Raw genomic sequence first — 16,872 nt, 5'->3', positions numbered from 1 at the left:
GGAAAGCATCTCAGCTAGATATTACTAATCTTGACAGGAAAAAAAAAAATAATTTGCCAGATGTAAAGTCTTCTGCATGAGGAAACATTTCACTACCCCAAAGAAAGATCTATATTTCACCAACTTTTTCCGTTACAAGATATTTGGTCACAAAAACACTTATTAAAACATAGTAGAACAAACAGTTGAATTACTAGTTGAGTTGATTATGGCTAAGTAGCCTTTTACAGAATTTAGATTATATATAAATTTAATCAAGTGGAAGGTTTTCTGAAGTATCTAAAATTACTTTAGTAAATCTTGGCTCTGTTATAATACATATAGCAATAAAAATATATGACTCCAAATAGTTTGCTTTGGAAGCAAGCAACTCTTGATTTTTTTTCTTTTCCTGATGAAGGTTGCTAATCTTAGCCAGTAATGTAGAAGAAATGCTCAGTTATGGAAAAGGAAGAACAACCACTAGCCCTAAATAAATTCCTTTTAAAACTGCACTCTGCAATTGGTCAGCTTAAGAATTACTTTACACAGTTGTTATTTCTAGATAAAAGGTTGGGATACACTAAATTTCTTCGTGAAAATATGTTTAATAACTCCAAATAGTTAGTAATTACTTCTAAGTTGTTAGGAATTCATTACCTATTACAAGAGTGATAAAATTTTAGAGAGGATAAACTTAATCACTGTTTTAAACGAAAGACTGAATTCAGTTCTGTTAGAGTTTCTGGTTACATTTCATAGGAAATTCAGAAAGAATTGCTAATACAGCTGTATCGCACATAGAGAGAATATTTATACAGACAATCCAGAACTCTGAGAATGATTATATAAATAAGTAACAGAAGATCCATTTATCTCTGGGATAACATTCTACAACAGCACAGTAAAATGTCTTACTGAAGATCTAAATGATCTTGAGTAATCTAACCATGGTCAAAGCATCATTGCTAACCTAGCCCAAATATAAACAGACACTTGGTTAATCCAGCTAAGGAATCCCAGTGAATGATCATTATGAAAGTACACACTTCCTACTGAGTTATCCAGTGTCAGTTGACTACACATCTAACACGCTTGCGTTGCTCCCATTATTGCAATATCTGAGCTCTTCAGTCTTCATTGATCTTGATAATACTTGAGTAATGCAAGAAAGTGCTAATCATAATTTTTACCAAAACAACAGCAAATCTGTGGTAGAGCAGTAAATTCAAGTCACAAGCTGATGTCCCAGTTCTTAAGCCAACTTTCCTTGATATGTCCTACATAAATGTGAACTCTCCATCCTAAAAATATCCTAATTCCACTTTTAAGTGAAGTTGTGGAAAGAAAGAAGCTGGCAGTAATAAGCTTCTTTTCTGTATCTACATTATTTAACTGGGAATATGTGACTGGGGGAACGGTAAAAGCGACCTTGAAAGTTCTTTGTGTATAATAAAAGTACATTTTGTAATGTGGGCCTCTCAATTAACATAGAATACTGCAAAAGAAACAGTGACTTCAATAACCTATGCTAGCCTAAACTGTTTATTTTGACAGTCACTCAAGAAAGTGATGTTTCAACCATGACTGCTGACCTTCCTCAAGGTTTCTTCCAAATGATTCAAAGCAAACTCTCCAACCACCTAGAAGAAACACAATGTCAAAACAGTGTACTTCAGAATAACTGTCAACGTGTATGACTAAATTAAATTAACCTAAACCAAAGATTAAACATCGTAGTTCTGAAATGCATATCAGTCTTTGCATTTATTGAAAGAACAACACCAAGATAACCTTGATAATTTCTGTGGGTTTGGGGAAGAGGACACAAACATATGGCTTCTTAAAATCAGTGGTCAGCAGTCAGTGTTGGCCCATGGAAACAATAAAAAGCCAATATTGTGCTAAATGAAACATTAATAGTTTCAGGTTTAAGATTTAACATCTGAGGTATTGACAACATTAACTGTAAATCATGGTTTGGGGGAAGAAGCTCTATGTTCTCAAGTATCAAATCACCACAGTTATTTAACTGTAGTAGTGTTCTGGAGGGGTTTAATGGTTATTTCAGAATTTTTTTCTGCAATTAAAGCATCCAAAGACTGAAATGGTAGCCTGTAGGAAACAACTGCAGTACATTTAGATTTGGAAAGCCAATCATCTTATTCAGATTACTTTCATTGGAAATAAAATAATTACAGTAAAACAGGAATAAGCTCCACTGAAGACTAAACTACACGGGTTACTATATTTGCTATTTACAGAAGCAAAGCCTGGAAAGATTTTATGTAGCTAATATTCATGCATACAATCATCTCAAACATTTAGGCTTCCTCAAGGCAGTTGGAGTTGCACTGCTTAGCCCTCAGTTAGTTATATAAATCTAAACTGTCTATTTCTTACCTCTTTTAATTCAGATTCCTGGCAATTTAACTGTGAGAGTGCATGTGTGCTTCTATACACACAATTTTTTAAACTATTTAACTGAAAATAGAAGACATTGCAAATTGGGGAAAAAAAAATACCTGGAACAGGCTGTTAGTTAGGAGACAGACATGAGCGTTTAGTATATGCAAAGCCAAGGCTGGTTTTTTTCCCTTGATGTTCGCAGATACGTTTCTTGTTATTTAAACTCTCAGCAATTCCTCTTTTAAAGCTCCATTATCACTTAACATGCCAGGAAAAGTACATGAGCCAAAATGCATCTTTGGGGAGGCATTATGCTGCTCTGAAGGGCTGACTGTTCCAACATTCAGAATCTATGGTTCTGTCATTATAGACAATATTTAAACCTTCAGGATCTGTAAGGATTTGAAGCTAAATTCAGTCCAGTTAAAAAAGAAGCTATTAGTAAGTTTTAAGTGGTTTATTTTCGTTATTTCTCAATGGAGGCTGCTATTGTGTAAACTACTCCACAGCCTATAACTGCAGCTCTAGGAAATGTTTACATGCCACCGCAATGCATGCAGTTAAAGGAGCTAAATTATTCAGTGATCTATCTTTTTCATACTTCACATCTTGGCAAAGCCTGCTACTTCCAGGAAGATTCTACTAGAACAGACCATCACACTCTGATTCCAGTAGCTCCTCTTTCCTGCGGTTACTAGTAACTTTCTAGAAAAAGTTTTTTTCTTAGGTTTGCAATTTCATATTAACTGATACGATTATAAAGGTTACCTTCCTTTACACAAAATCACAGAACAGTCAGGGCTGGAATGTGCCTCTGGAGATCATCTACTGCAGCCCCTGGTAAAGCAGGTTCACCTACAGCAGGTTGCACAGAGTCACATCCAGGTGGGTTTTGAATGCCTCCAGAGAAGGAGACTGCACAGCCTCTCTGGGCAGCCTGTGCCAGCACTCTGTCACCCTCAAAGTGAAGATGTTTTCCCTTATCTTCAGAAGGAACTCCCTGTGCTGCAGTTTGTGCCTGTTGCTCCTTGTCTTGTCACTGGACACCACTGAAAAGAGCCTGGCACCATCCTCTTGACACCTGCCCTCAAGATATTTGTAGGTGTTGATGAGATCCCCTCTCAGTCTTCTCCAGGTTAAACAGGCCCAGCTCTCTCAGTCTTTCCTCATCAGGGAGATGTTCCAGTTTCCTCACCATCTTTGTAGCCCTCCACTGGAACCTCTCCTCTTTCTTATTCTGCACTTCTCAATTGCAACAGAAGTATTGTACCAAGCTTCCATTCCCCTTCCACAATTCTGTCTTGAGGAAAAAGGACTGAGAAACTCTTGCTGACCTTGTTACACCATTGGAAGAAGGCTCTGGAGCACTCATTTCCCCTTCTCTCCAGTGCTTCCACAAGGTAGCTTTCTCTGATGAGGGATTATGTTTACCCTTGTACTGCCTTCCTTTCAGCAATGGTTCCCTAGTCATAGTCAGCTGCAAAGACCATTATTGTTTGACAAAGAATTTAAACTATTCAACTTAAGTCTAAAATCTGGTCTTGTTTCAGTAGTTGGGGAGATTTGACAGAAGCTTACCTGATTTACTTTAGTAGATTCAGATTTTTAGTCAGTAGTCTAAGTTCAAGACATGCTAAATACACTGAGCCAAGCTCATCAGCTGTAACTGAAATCTGAAGTCCTCGGGCTGATGCTCCTTGGTACTTTTTAAGGATTTAATTCACAATGTGCTTCTTGTTTTCTGCAATGTATTCTCCATGATGTTAAGTTTGTCTTTATTGCATCACCTACTGTTTCCTCCATGAAGAGGCAACAGTTTGCAAGAAGTACTAGTGTAATACTGAAAATGCTTGTTCTTAAATAGTATTGAAAATTAGAGACAGGATACAAAGAAATATCAGATACAGCTAACCCGGTATTTTTAAAAGAGCAGGATATGGAATGTATTTTTTTTTCTGACAGAAGAGATTTTCTCACAACAATAATATACATGACAAAATTGTGTTAGGGAACCATTACTGCAGACAGCTGTACTTACTTCCCAGAAAGCATGATCGCTGTTTAAACAGTAACATCTAGTCCTTCATGCGTATAATTTAAAATAGGTTTGGGGAACAATGACTATCTCTGTCTTTGTGTCAATTTTAGAGACTAAACTTGTGAAATAATATTATTATTCCCACCTATTCCTAATATATATCATGTACATTTCCAAACTGTTTTAATGCCACAGAGATATGTCTTCTATGCCCTCCAGTCTGTGGCAGTACTTCAGTCAAAAGTGCTTTAAATCCTCTCTAGCACGTCATTTTGTTTCACATTTACCCTAAATATAAACCAACACATACACTGAGTCACAGGTTTCTTTGGATTTATATAATTTCTGTTTCTCAAATATGATACTAATCATAGTAATTTGCTACAAATAAACATACAATAGGTAATGTATTTTTCCCCTCACAGAACTGCATTCATGAGAGTTAAATTTGTAATTTCATTTTTTCCCATTCAATAGACAGAATTAACAGAATTTCAATTCCAGTCAAGGTAATTACTTTCAAATAAGGCTCAGCAAAGTACTATTTCTTACTGATTGGTTTGTCAGTTCAAGTCTACTTTTCTCTAAAACTCAGCTAGATCACATGCATTACTAAGCATCAGTTAGACCTCTGTAATTCTCTTTGGCAGAAAGGCAGAGCTCAATTTATATATACAAAAATGCAAGGAATTTACTCACCTCAGAACATAAAGTCGAACATCTGCTTACCACAAGTAGGGTATTTAAACCTGTTTGATTTTTATCTAAGATGAAGGATAAAATGTTTGCATGTTTTATGAGACACTCAAACTTTGCACTTGTAAAAGATGAACCACTGAACTGTTCCAAACAATGGGACAATGCCACGTTCCAAGTTGACTTATGTAAAACAAAATAAATATGGTTGTTGTCATTACAGCAAAATTTTCGTGTAAGGAAGTACAATGAAATCTTCAGTATTTTTTCATAATTTAAATGCAAATTACTGACAGAAAATTCAACTTATTAAGATGAAACCTGAAAAAATGAGCCACAGAGTAGATGGAATGTTCAGCAAGCTGATCGAGTTCATGCTCCAAAAGTTCCCAATTACAATTTTTCTTTCCAGTAAAAGTGGAAAGAGAAGCAGGCTTAATTCAGAAAAATTAGGGATGAATTTCCTCGGAAAGGTTAAAAGGCCTGTGAATCTCTGTATGGTCTAGATATCTCTTTGTTTTGGAAACCAGTTCATTTGTATAATTGATCTGTATTTATCTTTTTATTTTCTTTCTCTTCTCTTCTTCCTTTCAATGTCTACTGTAATCATATTTTTTACAAAATACTTGGTTTTATTTTATACATGACATTGTACACTTAAACTGGATATTGCATCATTTCCTCCATTTTCATCAGACATAAATATTATAATTGTCATAAGCTTTTATCCATGTTTTCTCTTTGCTACAACTGATACTATGCTAGAGAAACTATACATTTTTATTGCTTTCACTTCAGGGAACTGTTTTAATACCTTGCTTTAAGTCATCAGGATACAATATTTTGATCTCTACTTACTCTAACTCATATGAATTAGATTAGTGCTGCCACACCTTTTTTGGAGGGCTGGCTGTTTCTTTTTTTCTGTGGCAAGACAAGTCGTGTTCCCAATACATGGCAGAACTTTCCTGCATACCTTTAGCGTAGTAAGTCTGATGCACCATGGGAGCACCCCATTTACTGAGTAGGTAAAGACTGATTAACTCTATGTTACACAGAGTATACACAACAGAAAGGATGAGAGGATGCCTATGGTCTGACTGATAATACACAAAGAATTCATGCAGTATGTTCCCGGTCACTGTTTTTGTCAGAGACAGTTCTGCTTTTCCTCATCATGCAGCTGGGTTCAGGTGTACGGCAAGAGGAACTATGGAAGATTTCCACATTGCTGTTGCTCATGGAAAAAATCATACGGGCTCTGCCCTGTACACTCCTCTGTTGCCTCTGTCAAAGAAAACAACTAGGCTCAGTCCTAAGAGTAGGCTCCCAGTCCCTACAGGGTGTAAGCTGGCATGCTGATTTTGTTGCTATATGGCCTTCACCAGCTGTTACATGGCTGACGATTTCCTAAAAGGAGCAAGTTTGGGTTTTATTTCTGACACACTAAATTACTTTTGACAGTTTGTGGATCACTCAGCGCTCATACTAGGGAGTACTGTATGCTGTGTGGCTTTTTTCTACAGCATCAAGGAGTTCAGCAAAGTGACTGGTCATCTTACCTTTTGAAAACATGGGAAGAAAACACCGTGAGTGAAATTGTAACTCAGAAGGCCATTTTGTCAATTTTCATGTATTTTTTGACCACATAAAATAAACGAAGGTCATTCTGAGGAAAATGCAAACAGGATTGAGAAACATAGCAGGAAAAAAAATGCTAAATAGGAATAGGCCTTGGAGAAGAGGACTGTCCACATGCCACAGGGCAAGCCTTATCATGATGAGGGCTCGGTACTGCCACAAACTGCAAGCATTTTCTGTGCTAAGTAATTATAAATACATGAAGGCTGTGACATCTAAACAAGCTTCAATGTTAAAAAAGACGGGATTACAGTGGCTAAAGACATCATCTGAACTTAATTTTTAGCAGACGAGCTTCCTTAAGTCAATATGCGATACAACTCTTCTTTCCATTTGTGGACTAGAAATAAAGAATTGAAAAATCGCTTTTTTAAGTGTTATAGAAGTAAACTATAGAACTATATAAGAAGAGACTCTCCACTAAATAGAAAACTGATGAAAAATAAACTGGACCTTGGACCCAGGAGAATTACTTTCCTCCTACAGTTATTGTCATGAAATACGAGACACAATCCTTGACATCCAAAATTTTGTGCTACTTGACATCTCATGATCAAAGCAACAAGATATTGTCAGTAAAAATGTTGAAATTGAACATCTAATAATTTGTCATCTGAAATGAATGCAAGCTGATGGGGTGGGGGGGTGTTGCACTATTACAATTCATTCTCTTGGGTTTTTTGTCTTTCTAGGATGTACTGTTTGCCTTCTCAGCCAGTGTACAAATGGATATAGAAATGTGAATGAAGAGAAAAAAATTAACACTCACCACGTTCTGATGTGTGGAATTAAAGACTCCTTAGCTTACGAAGTAAGGCTGTGATAGCACAGCTCGCGTGGGCAACACATGAGGTCACACCCAGCTTTGGTGTGACCTCCACAGCCTGGAGACAAGTGAGGGAAACTGTGCTGAAATAACCTTAAGAAGGCTGAAGTTCTAAAAATTACTCAATCAAATGAAGGAAAATACATGCAGAAGCATGTGCTGCCCTCTACATCAACAATGGCTGAATACCAAAGGAGCCTACATATGCATTTTTCAAAGCAAAACATATTCAAATTTAATATAATTAAGATGAAGCTTATTCAGTGGAATGCATAATGAAGAAGTACTTAGAAATAAACCTCTAGTTTCATGCTATTTTGGTATGTTAAATTTTTAATAATTTCAATAGGAACTTAAAGCCTTTAAATGTCATTTTAGCTATGGTTTAGCTACAAACATTTTCAATAGAATTACCAGACATTGCTATTATACCTTTTAGACAAAAATGTAGGGTAGGTTGTCTGCTAATATCTTGGTGGAAAAAGATCATTTCTGTCATGCTGACCATAAGATTTCCTCAACTCAAATCCTTTAGCAATAGCCCAGAGTCTTAAACAGTTCCTTCCTTTCTACAGCCACCAAAAGACATGAATGGAGGTGTCTGAAAAAGAAAAAAAAAAATTACTATTGGAAGAGAAGAAGAAGAAAAAGAACTGGGGAAAAAATTGTTTTTCCTTTGAAAAAAAAAAGCTTCTTTCTAACCCTCTCAGACCAAAACATTTTCAATTTGAAAAAAAAAATTTGACCAGGCTTGCCTACTCCTATTCCTTTTTAAGCAAATGAATTTCCTTAAAGTTGCCTCACTTCTTACTGTGAGTAAACAGGAAGTTTTCATGATTTTCACTTCCTGTGAGCCTGTGCAGTAATTTTATTTACCTTCCACTTTCTGCTTATCAAACCATTGACAAAACAATTTTAAAAAGAGATCTAAAGTAAATTGAGAAAATTTCTGTCTCTAAAGTGAAAAAAAAATCTTGAAAATTTGCCTTGATGCCAGTTTAAGTAGACTTCTGCATGGTTCTGACATTGTCTGTGTAGCACTAATGCTACATGCTTTTGTGATTCTTGTTGCATAAACACGTTTTCTAATGTTCCTGGGAATAAAAAAACAACCATCAACATATCTTTTCAGTTGGTTTGTTTGCCATTTCAAGGTTATTTCAAGGATAGTTTTATGGGAAAAGTGTATTAAAATTCATCATGTGCTGTTTTATCAAACTATTTTTGTGTCAAGACAATGAAAAACAAGGTTATTTGCAAGGAAAAACAAGGTGCAATGATAACAGTGGCAGAGGCCATTAGTAAATAAACAGGGATAAAGCAGAGGTCATGTAAATATTTCCATGGGTGCAAAAACCCAATATGAATATAGCTGGGAAACTGAGTAACTATACTTTTACTTTTTATTGCACTGGCTTGAAAATGTAGTCTCAAGATCATATTTTGAAAACAAAAAATGTTATTAAAACTGAATTTTCATTCTCAAAAAGTATTTATCAAGGTAGTTGATCTGCAATGAAATATTCAGTAACTATAGTGACTGGACAAATACAGTATCTTTCAGAATGCATTACTTCTATTTTAGCATTTAGCTAATGGCATTTCCTAGAATCATAGAAAGGTTTGGGTGGCAAGGGACCTTAAAGATCACCTAGTTCCAACCGCCCTGCCATGGGCAGGGACACCTTCCACTAGACCAGGCTGCTCAAAGCCCCATCCAGCCTGGCCTCAAACACTTCCAGGGATGGGGCATCCACAGCTGCTCTGGGCAGCCTGTTCCAGTGTCTCACCACACTCATAGTGAAGAATTTCTTCCTAATATCTAATCTAAATCTACCCTCTTTCAGTTTAATGCCATTTTCTCTTGTCCTATCACTACATGTCCTTGTAGAAAGTCTCTCTCCAGCTTTCTTGCAGGCCCCTCTAGGCACTGGAAGGCTGCTATAAGGTCTTCCCAGAGCCTTTCCTTCTCCAAGCTGAACAACCCCAGCTCTCTCAGCCTGTCTTCATAGGAGAGGTGCTCCAGCCCTCTGATCATCTTTATGACCCTCCTCTGGACTCTCTCCCACAGGTCCATATCCTTCTTATGTCAGGGGCCTCAGAGCTGAACACAGTACTCCAGGGTGAGGTCCCACAAGAGCAGAGTAGAGGGGGAGAGTTGTGGCATACGAAGGCACAGACCCCATGTGAGATCCTTTATTGCATACATAAGTGCTGGTTATAGACAATCACTTATCCACCCAAGTTCTGCCCTGGAATGTGCCTATGTGCAGCAAAGCACCTTTGCAGCCGGTTCACGCTCCACCGAGCTGTTTACTCCTTCCATGCTCATCTGAGGAGGTCTCTTCTTCCCAGATCAGGATTATAAGATGTGGAGGCTTTGGGCAGCCCCTCATTGCAGACAGATGTGCACGGAACTGATTTGCAGGTGAGCTCCGAGAGCCAGATTTAGTGCTAGCTGCTTCCTCACTACATTTTAAGGCATAATGACTCTGCAGCCTGGCACCCAGACAATGAACAAAGTCTTTTCTCAGAAAGGGCCCTTACAGAGAAAAACCTCCCTCAACCTGCTGCTTTAACTAAGTTGTTAGTTAAATACTGCACTGTTCTAAATGAAGTTTTTTTAAAAGAAACTTATTTCCAAAATTCTTTTCACCAGATCAAAAGTAACAATGTAACTTAGCTTGTGTCTTTAAAAGTATACAAATTTGCATTAGTAAAATTGCTGTATTTCTGAAAGCAAGACAGAGACCACACAAAAGGGAGGGGAAACAGCCTCCAGCTGTTAGCTGAAATCCTAGCCAAATGTCTCTGTGCTAAGACCCTCAGAGCCCAAGTCACACATTCCTCATAAGCATGTATTTCTAGGTACTTTACTCATATGCTCAGTCTCCAGTTTCCCATTTCTCCACTCCAGAATTTATGTTTCTCAGCTCTTCGGCCCCAAACCCCCTGGTCTTCCATCTTTTCTTCCAGCTTTCACTCTCATATTGCCCCAAATCACCTCTCATTCCAATCCCCAGCTTTTCCCAGCACAGACACTGCTACTGTTATTCTCTGCACTCACCCTTCTCATACTTGAGTGGGAACATCTGAGCATTTTCATTTCTTAGCTCCAGACCACCCGTCCCACGATCCAGCAGAACCCTGCTGCTCTGCCCCTCCTAGTCCTGTTGTTCTCTGTGTATACAGCCTCTGCTGCTTCCCACACTCTGGGCCTACATGTTGTAAAAAATAATAGAGATTCTAATGTGTTTACTATGCCATGAATTACATGCCTAGCAAACCAGCCAGAGTGTAAAGGTTTACATCATTCAGATGGTAAGCCATGCTTACTTTCTCAAATGCAAAGATTAAAAAAACAGTGGAAGACAAGCCTACATTCTAGCTCCACAAGTGAGAATCCTATTATGAAGCCCAAGGGATGGAGGACTAGGAACTGAAAGAGCAATTTACTAATTTGCTTCCTTCTTTCTGTGCAAACAAGAAGTATGCATGAAATTGCCCATTCAAGATATACAACAATCTGTCAGATTGACCTGAAGAAGGGAACACAGATTTCTACCTGCAGGAGGTAAAAAGACCAAATACATCTCAGCACTTGCTGGTACTTCCAAATGCCCATCACAAAATGAAATCAAATACAAACAATGAATTAGAACCTCAAATTGCCAAAATCAAGTATCCCCAAGCCCTGCAACTGGAGGGAAAAATGTAATTTCATCATTGGGACCCAGCTACAAAGTCTAGGGTGGGGACTGGAGCACTTCACATAAGACATAATCAGCAATGAGTGGGTCAGAAACCAAAAGGGAATTTCAGAATTTCTTTCAGAAATATTGCACCAGCAAATGTCAATGTTAATATAACAAGCAACTTCAGCAGCTCTCTGCCTGTAATGAGAACTGTTCCCACACCTCAAGGACATATCTGAGCATACAAAATGCTTGCATAAACAGACCTAACAAATGATGTGTCAATTTTCCAAGAGTACTAACTAAAGAAACAAATGCCATCTAACTCATATTAAAGAAAAAAAAAATCCAGTGTGGATGGTTGTTGTGATAATTCACTATTAAAGTAAAATACCTATAATTTCACCACAGACAAAATAAAAAGTTAGTAAATACCATTGCTTGATGCCGCACATTCAAAGACACTACAAGGGCTTCTACCATTACTTCAGCTTACAAGCTTGGGACAGGGAAAAGTGTTATGAACCTAAACCAACAGTACTAGACATAAAATCCTAGATTGGAAGGAGGATGTACTACACTGATCAGTTGACAAACCTTTCTTTATTCCATTATCATAATGATTATTTTATAATTTCAGAGGATTTATCAATAGGCCGGATTATCCCTATGGTCCCTAATGTTAATAATATCTAAAAGAGATTCTATTATGGAATTTAAAAGTCCTCAAAATATCCTAGATTTTCTAAAAATAAAGGAAAAACTAGGATGGCTGGCAAGGGGCTGTTCACTTTTTGTCCTTAACAGGTACCTAGAAATTCTCTTTCCAAAGGCAGATCTTCATTGAGATTTATATACATGACAGTCTTCCTGCAGTATCTGCTCTATATTCCCGCATGAGGTGAGGTCCCATTCTCAACATTTATAACAAATAATATGTGCTATATATTACCTTGTTACTTACGTAAAATACAAATCTGATCTTCTAAAAATTATTAAATAAAATTCACAAATAAGATAAATTGTGATAAGATAAATACAGCTGATGTTCAGAAGAAGCATATACAGACAGATTAAATGTCAGGGACCAGAAGATAATATTTCCTACTCAGCATCTGTATCAATAACTTAACAGCACAAAGGAATGATTTAAGAATTTTAAGCTAAACTGAAGTGTGAGTAGAAACTGGCTTCTAACAGTTAAATGATAGTACATGATTGTACACAATAAAGTGTGGTTGTATTCAAAGGTTATGCTAGGGTTCTGCTTTTGTGGTTTAGTTTCCATAAAAAAATCCTGTCTAATGCTTTGCTCTGCAGAGTATCTAGAGTTTTGGATACCTCCATGGCTCTTTCCTAAGTAGCAGTGGTGGTAAGGATCCTGCAAAGCCTAAGGCTTTGCTATAAACCCCAAGTGAGTTTGCAGTGATAAATGAGGGAAATTTAGGGGAAGACCAAGTGACACAGAAAAAAGGGCAAACTCTAGTTTTCTCAAGTGTATCAAATTTGCCAGAATATAATCCTGATATTATCATCTTAGTGGAATATTTCATGATATTTCCAAAGAGCATGTTATATAAAATCACTAACAGGTAACATGTATTATTCAAGAGAACATTAACAAAAAGACAAAAGCAAAGCAACCCTCTGCAAGCATTATGTTTCAATATTGAATAACCACTGATTCTCTTATGTCCTGGCTAATAGTTTTTTTTTAATAAGTGAGACTGAGTCTATAGTAGCCTTCTATTAAAGTATTAATGCTTAAGAAAAAAGATATTAATTTATCTGGAAAACAGAAATTTAGACAGGTGAGAGTTAAAACCAGTGAAAAAATACAATACCTATTGACTTACATGCCTTTTAACAGCATTTAAACAAAAGCATGTTAAACACAACTTGGAGGAAAATCAGTTTTGCATTAACCTCTAGTTGGAGCATCTTAGATTTGCAGAACAGGTGATAACACTCAATAACTTAGGTATCTAGTCTCTTGCCCAGCAGCAAATTAACTTGTATTTACCATGGGATAGCATAAGCAACAAATTCTTGCATGTTACCCTTGCAAGCCTCTACCAAACACTGATTCCCTAAATATCCCAACAACAGCATTACAAGTGACTGAAATACTCCACAGATGTGCGCACACAAAACTTCTCCAGCAGCACTGGCTGCCTGGCTCACCAGAAGAGGCCTGGGTATCTGTTCACTGTGCAGCAGCTGACTCAAACTGAGCAGCCACTGAGCCAGTCAGTGGGGCACAGCCCTGCCACAGGAGTCACCTGCAAGTTGGTTACCCGTCTGACTTACCAGGCTGCCAGAGCAGAAACAGGTAGGGCTGCCTTCTCTCTGAACTGTCAGTCACACCAGCAGGCTGTTAGTCACCACTGTAAGCAGTGGTGTTAAAGATATCTTCCATTTCACTGGAGATTCTGTAGTGTCTGTATTTTCTACCCATCAGCAATCTGCACTTTTACAAAACGGAAATTCCCTTTTCTGATCAGATTTAATTCAACCATGTCAGGCCAATTTTGCTTGTGTCAAACCTGAAGTCTAGAAGTTTACATAACTTGGAAACTAAGAGACCAAATCCCGTTAGTGAGGTGAATAGAATCATAGACTCAAAAGATTCACAGCCTGATTTGGGTTGGAAGGGACCTTTTAGGTCACCTAGTCCAACCCCCTCTCCAATAAGCAGGGACATCCTCAACTAGATCAGGTTGCTCAGAGCCCTGTCCAACCTGACCTTGAAGGTTTCCAGGGATGGGGTATCTACCACCTCTCTGGACAACCTCCTCCGGTGTTTCACAACCTTCATCATAAAACTTTGTTCCTCCTATTGAGTCTAAATCTACCTTCTTTTAGTTTAAAACCATTATCTCTTGTCCTGTTGCTACAGGCCCTACTAAAAGGTCTGTCCCCATCAAATGGACTTGAAATACACCAGGCCCTCAGGGTAAATACCCTTTTTGGCTCAACCATGTAGGAATCCCTGAGAGTACCAATGGAGACTTGGAGCATGCCATGAGTGATGCCAGGGCTCTGGAGGAGAAGGTGAAGGACAGAGAAGCCCACACAGTTCTCCTTCATCCTGCCAGCCATGGAAGAGGTGCCTGAAGGAGAGAGCTCATCCCGAGTTCAATACTTGTCTGTGTGACAGATCGAACCGAACAGGCTTTAGCCTTCATAGCCATGGAACCCTCTCTGAGGAGTGAGGACTGCTGGGCAGAGGTGTAAACCACCTGACAAGGCTGTCAAAAGCATTTTAGTTTGTTGTCGTGGCTGCGGGACCCAGAATGAATTTGCCTGATAGCTAATATGGAAAAATTAAAGCTTAGCCACTCCTATTCCCCGATAAAGCAGATGGCTCTGACACTGCCAGAACAAGGGAGGATCAAGAGTAGGTTAGTGGGGGCAGAGCTGCCCCACCTCTATTAGCAGTAGCCTGTACTTACACTGGATGAGATCTCATCTGTTTACAGCCCGGTTTCCTGCAGCTGTTTCCTGTGGTTGAGGTCACACAAGCCCGTGTCACAGCGTGAACGCCAGCTGAAGGGCTTCCCTGTAGGGGGAGCACTTGGGAAGACTTGTTCTAGCGTGAATTCTTGAGAGCGTTGAACAGCTGACCCCAACTGCAGTTTTTCCTTCAGCCAAGGTACTCTCCTCCATCCGCATGCCAGTTTTTGTAACCATTATTAGGACAGGGGACATAGAGGCAGACCCCTACACACATGGATATTTGAAAACAGAAGCCCAGCTTTCATAGGAAACAAGGGAAAACCTCGTTTCTCTGAGAAAACTCATTCTGAATAGGAATTGTTAATTAATAAAAATTTGTATCAAAACTTCATTTGTACTTAAAACAATAGGGAAGCAGCTTTCTTCAGTGTGCAAAGGGTTTTTAAACTAGGAGAAAATGTCACATGCTGTTTTCCAATGTTCTGTCCTGTCCAGGTGAAACCTATTCAATATTTTCATGAACCATCTGGGCAACAAAATGACTGAGAAGAAAAAAAAATCAAATACATTTGAGAAAATGAGTGGCCCTGATCAAAACTACTGAAATTTAGCAAAGGCAAAAGCAGTGCTTAATAAAGACATATCAAACATATAGACACATTTGGGTAGTAACCATCTAGAACAGGGATTTAAGATGAAAAATAAAATATGATGCTGTTGGGGAAAAAAAAAGGAAAAAAAAATCGCATTCAGATCAGAACAAGGCTGGGAATACTGATATAAACATTATGGGGTGTAGAGGCTGGTGTTATGGACACATGAAAGCTATTTTAGACTCCACATTTAGAAATAATGTTTGGGGGGGTGTAGAAGAGAAAAATGACTAGCAAGGGAACATGGAAAACAATTTTTTACATGGAAAAGGTAGATATAATGACTACAGTATATAAAGAAACTCCTTTCTGTTTACAGCAATCTTTTTTTTTTCCCACGTCCACAGTGAAGAGGATGATCAAAAAAATAAGCTTAATTTGGGGTTTCAGGTCACAAAATATTGAAACAAGATCTGGCACGATCAGCTTTACTGAAATTTTTTGTAAGTTAGATGCACACCTGTAAGAGTGCTGTAAGTCAATGCTGTCCAAGTTGTTGACCTGACATGCCACAAATAAAAATCTTTAAAAGTTAAAAGTTACCAGACTGGTACAACCAGAATGGTAGACTTGTGAGTTCATATGAAGAAAATGTCAATGGCTCTTCAACAGTCCCACCAATTCACAGTCAACAAAGAGCTGAGCTGGAGGGCACCCCGACACATCACCAGCTGTAGCACCTGACTGGAGCAAGGTACCACGGTTACCACTGCCAGGCATCTCGGCATGGAACCAACCCACGGGCCAAGCAACCTCCAACTGCTCCAGGGCCAAAGGTCTGGGTACACGAGATACTTCATCAAGCAGCTTTAGACTAAGGAAGACCTTGAAGTTTCTTCCAACTCACCAGTCCCACATGAGCTCTGAGTAGAAAGTCCTAAACACCAGCTGTGAACTTAGGCTATCTCCCTGGCTCATTGCTTCCAGTTCAACAAGAAAAGGCAGAAATGAAAAGGCAAAAACCCTTTCCATGGCAGAACTCACACTTGTTAAGTGCTGAAAATGAACTTGTACAGAACTGCTCACTAGTGTTTAAGCTTAAAGGTGTCTCTAGCTCAGAGCTGGGCTCGCAGCCTTCGACGGAGCTAGTTTCCCTGGTCCTTTAGCCAGAAACACCAGAGACACCTCAGCCAGCAGCGCTGGGCTTCAGCCGCACCCCCGTACCTCAGCACCTCTGGCCCTGGTGCAAACCAGGAGCTCGTCAGCGCCTAACGACGGCCCGACTGCCTCCATCCCCCATTTCTCAGCCTCTCCCCGCAGGGCCGCCCTCGGGGGTCACCGCGGAGGAGACGCCGCCGCCACGACACCCCCCGACCTCCGGGACAACGCACCCCGCCGCTTATTCCTCCCGCCAGGCGAAGGCAAAGCAGCAGCCCAAGGTCCCAGCACCCGTTACAGCGGCCAAAAGAGGGGACCAGAGCCGGCCGGCCGGCCGCCCACCCCCTCACACCCAACCCGCCGCGGCCCCGCTCCGCC

The 16,872-nt window shown here is 39.2% G+C and overlaps 1 long non-coding RNA gene across 2 annotated transcripts; it reads right to left on the bottom strand.

Moving 5' to 3' along the window:
- Window positions 1–1,510: 1,510 nt before the first annotated feature.
- Window positions 1,511–16,862, bottom strand: LOC308061004. 2 transcript variants are annotated; one of them, XR_013927012.1, is made up of 2 exons: window positions 7,533–16,862; window positions 1,511–6,409 (listed from the first exon to the last, which is right to left on the bottom strand). It is a non-coding gene; the product is annotated as an uncharacterized lncRNA (long non-coding RNA). The 2 variants fall into 2 exon arrangements; XR_013927013.1 differs by having other exon boundaries at window positions 1,511–5,190.
- Window positions 16,863–16,872: the final 10 nt, after the last annotated feature.

This window comes from Falco punctatus, assembly GCF_963210335.1.
Source record: "Falco punctatus genome assembly, chromosome: 3".
Classification (NCBI taxonomy): Eukaryota; Metazoa; Chordata; class Aves; order Falconiformes; family Falconidae; genus Falco; species Falco punctatus.
This window is presented reverse-complemented; position numbering and strand designations above follow the sequence as displayed.